General features: G+C 44.1%; 1 long non-coding RNA gene across 1 annotated transcript; it reads right to left on the minus strand.

Annotated features, from left to right (window-relative positions):
- Positions 1-892: 892 nt before the first annotated feature.
- On the minus strand, positions 893-5301 carry LOC142728750 (uncharacterized). Its single transcript, XR_012877739.1, has 3 exons — positions 4955-5301; positions 3792-3888; positions 893-1399 (listed from the first exon to the last, which is right to left on the minus strand). It is a non-coding gene; the product is annotated as an uncharacterized LOC142728750 (long non-coding RNA).
- Between the last annotated feature and the right edge of the window lie 1118 nt (positions 5302-6419).

Below are 6419 nucleotides of genomic sequence, written 5' to 3' on the forward strand. Positions count from 1 at the left end.
AAGCTGAAGTTTAAAGAAGAAATCTTGATTTTTTTCAAGTGGTTGTAGATGCCAGAGGCTTAGTGCGACGCTTCGGTCATTACATGACCTTCATCAGGCACTGTGCCGTTCTGGTTGCTGGTACATCCAGTAGTTGGCGCTTCGTTCCGAATGGCGGCTGACCGCTGTAGTTGGCGCACTTGAGATTTCTTAAAACTTTGGCTTTGAGTGCCGAATACTTATTTTGGTCTGTGTCAGATGTTAGGGATGAAGTCTACAACTGGCCAGACCACCTATCTTTCCTTCGCTCTGGAAATATAGGACAGTCCACGAGGCAGCACATCATGTCTGGTCAATTCCCCTACTACTCTGTACACTAACATCTTCAAAAGAGAAGAGGAAGGTGCAGATGTGACGTTCAGGTTAGGTATTTGCAGTATTGAAGTTGTATTGTGCTCCCCTTGGAGCGCTGTGCAAAGGCAAAACTCCTTTATTGGAATGATGTGTAGATGGTTGGTACTCTATTTGGGTGCGCAGGCTTAGTTTGTTGTGTGCTCACTTGGCTAGGTCGGCATTAATGAGTGAAATGTATACAGTACCTTAGGAAAATACAGTGTGAGACAAAGATGATAACAGGAGCGCTCCCTAGAGTAATACCTTGAAAAAAAATGTCAATTAGTCTTCTCACCTTTTAAACCTCTTTGTTGATAAGAACATCGACTGGATGCAGTTGTCTCTCTTTTTGTAGCTTCTTGTTCTTCTGACACGGAGTACAGTATGTCTCAGGCTGGGGGATTTCTTTGCTGGACTTCAATGAATCAGTGACCATGTCCACAATTGATTACACAGGTATAATATAGATTTTATGAAAGTTCTTTGGAATTAAAACAAATTATTTTTATGTATTTGTCTATCCATTTTTATTAGAAATACAATAAATACATTGAGGTATGTTTTTATTGACATGTGTTGCTATCAGCCAGACAGGAAAAAAATATGGATGGCCTTAGGAATCTGTAGAGGCAGCTGTTCTACAGGAAAGGGAGTGCAGAGACCCTACCAAACAGGACGAGGGGAGGGAGTCCATTGCCGGGCATCTGAAGAGACTTGCCATTAAACACCCAAAACCATTGTACTTCAACGCAGCCCTGCGAATCATGGACAAGGCTTCATTTTCAAAGACTTCTGGACAGTTGTCTTTTAATTGGATGGATCTTAAAAACCCCTTCTGGACAGTGGGGGATGGGAAGGAGGAGGTGTGGACGGATGACGTTCCGGCATTCTTAAATGGACATTAGTGGTTCATATCTGCTGCCTCTTTAGCGTAGAGACCTTGATCTGGCACATCCCTTTCCATGGCTGACGTTCTCGACACCAGGGCTTCCTCCTGCTGATGTTGTACGGTACATTCCCTTCAGTTCTGAAACAAGAATAAATAAAATGTCCTAGTGAAGAGTTGCTCTCTTGAAGATATTCCCCGTGACCCACACCAAGACCCTTTGTCTGCCAGGTAGGTAGATAGTGCGTTCTATGTTCAACTAAGAGAAATAAATTCAAGTAAATCCGCTCAACTTTAAGATGCGGTTAACACAAAGGTTTCAAAACGGGGACAGATAGGGCGCCAAGCGATGGTAGAATTTTATTTAAATACGCGTTTCTGGCACGACTTGTCCCTTTATCTGATCTTAACCTGACGAAGGGACCAGTCAAGTTTAGTCCCGGACCAGTCCGGTCCAGAAATACAGTCAAAATAAAATGGGTTTTACTTTACTGTCCACGTGTGAAGTATTTGTGTTACCCGCCGCTTACCAATTTTTAAAGGGGAACTCCAAGAAAAATTTGTCATGCAATCAAAGGCGCAGTGCCCACCCAAACTACATCGCAGGATTTTATTTAAAAAATTGGCTGTTAACTATTGGATTACTCCAATATGTAAAGGCCAATATCACTAACAGCTCCTGGCTCAGCCAGCAGAGGTGGGGTCCGGAGCCGAATGGGACCCAGAGCTGCTGAAGGAGCGGGAAGTACATAAAGGGGATTTGTCCGGGGGTCTGAATACATTTTAGGGTTTGGTATTAAAGGGGTTTTCCAGGCTTTATAAAAATTGTAATTCAAACTGAAAATTGCACCATTTAGCAAATACCCACCTTCTAATTCTCTGCGGCTCCAGTGCCGGCGGTTCACAATCCCCTGCCGGCCTGTTTACATAGGCTGGACCAGTGATGTCCCGTATCGGCACATGATCGCACTAGTCAATCACTGGCCACAGTGGTCACGTGCCATACTTACTTAGATCACTTCTGCAGGCGATACCCTCCCTCTATACTGTCCTTACTGCAATGTTTTTATAGTGAGGACAGAATACAGGGAATATCTGGTACACAAAGTGTATTCTCACTAACCCTGCCCCATGACAAGCCATGCCCAATGAACCACGTTCTGTCAAAGGTAGGCCCTGTCAAGTCCTGTCTCAATCCATCTGAAACCGAAGTGTCCCTAGAAAGAAATTCCAAATATTGTCAACTATGCTCTATTAGGGTATAGTATGAAGAATCAGTGCAGTAGGGTCTATATACTACTATATACACAAAGCTGCCATGTGCTGAACATTGCAAAACACACTTTTCATAAAAGAGCGTTAATTCCAGTCCTGCAGTCACCCTGATGACCTTATACTGTGCCAGTACTTGAGGTAGGTGTGCCCCTTTATATATTACTTGCAGCCAGAATTGGCACCGGGATTATCAGCTCATTGACGAATTCTTGAGGTCACATTTGTGTCTTGATGTCACCAGTCTGAACCAATCCTACACCACTTGCTCTTTATAGAATTTTCAGAAAAAAAAATACCCCTAGCAATAAATACTGCATGTAAATAATATTCTCATTACAGTACAACAACAAATAAATGGAAAAAGCGCCATATCCCTATTAGGTCCCGCGGATATCATAGAGGTGGTCCTTGACTTCCAGTCCTGCAGTCACCATGAAGACTTTGTGCTGTCAGTGCAGGCAGAATAAAGCTGACATGGTGACAATGTAATGTTTTATATGTACTACTACTCCCTGTACTGACTGATAGTAGAGAGTATGGACTAAGCTGAAGGATTCCCGACTCTTATCAATTCTTTAAATAGGGAATATGCCCTGAATACTAACCCCAAATTTATATTACATTATAGTAGGACAGATTTACTATTCAAATTGAGCCAGAATTATGGCGTACATGTTGTGCGCCATATTTATTAATTGTTTTAGACACATTTTGCGGCGTGCTTGACAAGGGGCGTGGCCTAGAATAAAGGGGCGTGTCTTAAACTAAGCCAACCAAGAGGTGGTATAAGGAAGAGAAAAGTGTCTAACATGTCTAGCAAAATCTATCATACATCGTGCACCACTGTGATAAATTTGGCGCAATTTCTGACTTCCTTGTATCAGTTTACACTGTGTAAAACTCAGATAGTTTTAGGCCCCATGCACACTAACTTATTTTTGCGGCCGCAATTCACCCGCAAATCTGCAGGTGAATTGCGACCCCATTCATTTCAATGGGCCCATGCATAAGACCTTGGTTTCCACGGTCCATGCATTGCCCAGGAACCTGGACCGCAAAAACAACGGACATGTCTTATTACGGTCGTGTTTTGCGGTACAGGCTCATAGAAAATAATGCACGCGGTCATATGCACGGCCCGCGATTTGAGGGTGGCCGTGGGTGACACTCCGCGGACGTACGAGCCGCAAGTCACGGTCAATGCACCTCACTATGGTCGTGTGCATGAGGCCTTAGTAAATCTGCCCCATGGTAATACCAGTGACAGCCCGCTCTTTCCCGGGGGGGGGTACAGTCCTCCGCACATCTTCATCCACGTCTCATCTTGTATGTGCCGGATACTTTTCTCCTTATACCTGAGAAGTAACAAAAATAACATCAGAAACTAAAAAAACACAATTCGAAGTATTTCTCCCCATTTCTAAAAATAACATTTCCTGCAGGTGAATAATGGAAAATATAAAGATATAAATATATTCAGGCCTATGTGTCTGTCCAGGGGGTCAGTGAGGGTCCTGCCTGTTATATGTGGGGAGGTCGTGCTGCACAATAACGGAGGGGAAAATGTCTGTACATCAATATATATTTGTCTCTAGGAGCCCCTACAAAGTCTCAGTGAGGGCCCTGTCTGTTATACGGGGGGAGCTTGTATACAGCGTTAGTAACAGGCATGTCACTCCAGTATAGATATTTTGGGTGCGGGTTCTTCGACCCCACTGTCCATAGTTTAATTAAACACCTTAAGAAAATGGATCATCACTAAGAAGTTTTATTTAAAGGGGTACTCCCATCTTACTATTTCTCTGGGACTCACACCTATGTGGAAAACGGAGGTCTCTCCCTGACCCTGTCCTGCTTTTTTCCCACATCCCTGTCCCGTCTAATGGCTGCTGATTCCAGGTGGAGAATGACTTCGGAAAGGCCTCGCACGTCCCTCTCTCTATTCTGTTCTATGGAAGTTTCGGAAACAGCTGAGCGCTGTTGAACTATTTGTGTAACTCCCATAGTACAGAACGGAGAGAGCTGTGTGCATGCGCATAGGTGGATATCACATAAACGTCTGAGATGGAGAAAACCCTCTAAAGAGATTATGTAATTAAAGGGGTTGTACATAATTAGAAAAATAGAGCTGATATCTTCCAAAAACAGAGCCACACCTGTCCACAGGTGATGTGCGGTGTGTGGACAGCTTAGCCCTATACATTTCAATACAGAAAAGCTGCAATACCACACACAGCCTCTGGACAGAGGTGGCGCAGAGCTTCCATTTGGGTCATAGAGAGGGTCTCCAGCGTGATACCCCCCTCTATGATATCTAAATACCCTTATAGGGCATTTCAGGTGTAACCAGAAGTTAAGGTGATACAAAAAAATATTCCATACATGAGATTTCCTTAATGGAGATATTGTAACAATAATTACTGAAAATATGTAATTGACTTTTTCCTCCATTGTAGGAATAGAACCCGAGAAGTGACGTTTTGGACTACGGAACAGTCGATCCTCCGGATGAAATGCTGTGTGGTTGGAGCGCAGTCCCAGGAGCGCTGGTGCTGATGTGCTGATCCATGTTCTTCTTATCTGGAGCTTGTATACAGAACACGCGATCCTTCTGGTCCGACCTACTAACATATATAAGCACAGCCTAAACACACACGTAATGATATATAATAACATAACATTAACATAACATTACTATGTATCAGCCCTGATACGTCAGTCTCATCATATTTCTGGGGTCCCCGCACACAGGATATACGTTACCTCCTGTGATGATGTCACTTCCGTGTATTTCCTGTATGAGGGTATGTTCACACGGCGGGGGTCCGTAACGGCTGAAATTACGGGGATGTTTCAGCCTGAAAACATCCCCGTAATTTCAGCCGTACCGGCATGTGCAGGCGCTTGAACGCCGCGTCAATTACGGCCGTAATTAGCGCTGCTATTCATTGGAGTCAATGAATAGCGGCTCCAATTACGGCCAAAGAAGTGACAGGTCACTTCTTCTACGCGGGCGTCTATTTACGCGCCGTCATTTGACAGCGGCGCGTAAATATACGCCTCGTGTGAACAGACAAACGTCTGCCCATTGCTTTCAATGGGCAGATGTTTGTCAGCGCTATTGAGGCGCTATTTTCAGACGTAATTCGGGGCAAAAACGCCCGAATTACGTCCGTAAATAGGCCGTGTGAACATACCCTGACATGGCTGCTCTTCCTCTTCCCGTTTCCCTTTCTGATGTATTTCCTCTTCCTGTGTGATAAGACGTGTGCTGTTGCCTCCTGCTGTGTATAACACGAGATGCAACATGTCTTATAAAACATGTAAATAATAATCGCAGAAAGCAAAAAAGATTTTGTTCATTTCTATTCACATCAATGGTTATTTGTTTGCAGCCGTTTTTCTGAGCCGTACTTGTCTGTTTTTAGAATCAACTACAGGGAGATTTGAGATGTGGTTTGAGAATTTCTTTCCTATGTAAACCCCACCGATAAGGACAGCTAAGAAGCCTCAGTTATCAGCGAGCGACCCCATCATTAGACTAAGCAGAGTGCCCCCATACAGTGCCAGCAGAGTATTGTCCCTTAAACAGTGCCAGTATACTGCCCCCTCATAAACAACACTACCAGCAGAGACCCCCTCAATAAACCATATTGCCAGCAAAGTGCCTCCAATAATTAGTGCCAGCAGACTGCCCCCAATAACCACTACAAGCAGAGTTCCCCCTCACAAATAGTCCCAGCAGAGTGCCTTCCTTTATGCAGCTACATCATGTAAGATCTTCCCTAGTTTGGAAGTCTCCAGGACAATCTGGGAGAGAAGACAAGTGTGATGTAACCTGGTTGCAGTGTGTAAATGTAGCCTGAAACATCACGTGTAGCCCCTA

This window comes from Rhinoderma darwinii, unplaced genomic scaffold (genome assembly GCF_050947455.1).
Source record: "Rhinoderma darwinii isolate aRhiDar2 unplaced genomic scaffold, aRhiDar2.hap1 Scaffold_69, whole genome shotgun sequence".
In the NCBI taxonomy this organism is placed as follows: Eukaryota; Metazoa; Chordata; class Amphibia; order Anura; family Rhinodermatidae; genus Rhinoderma; species Rhinoderma darwinii.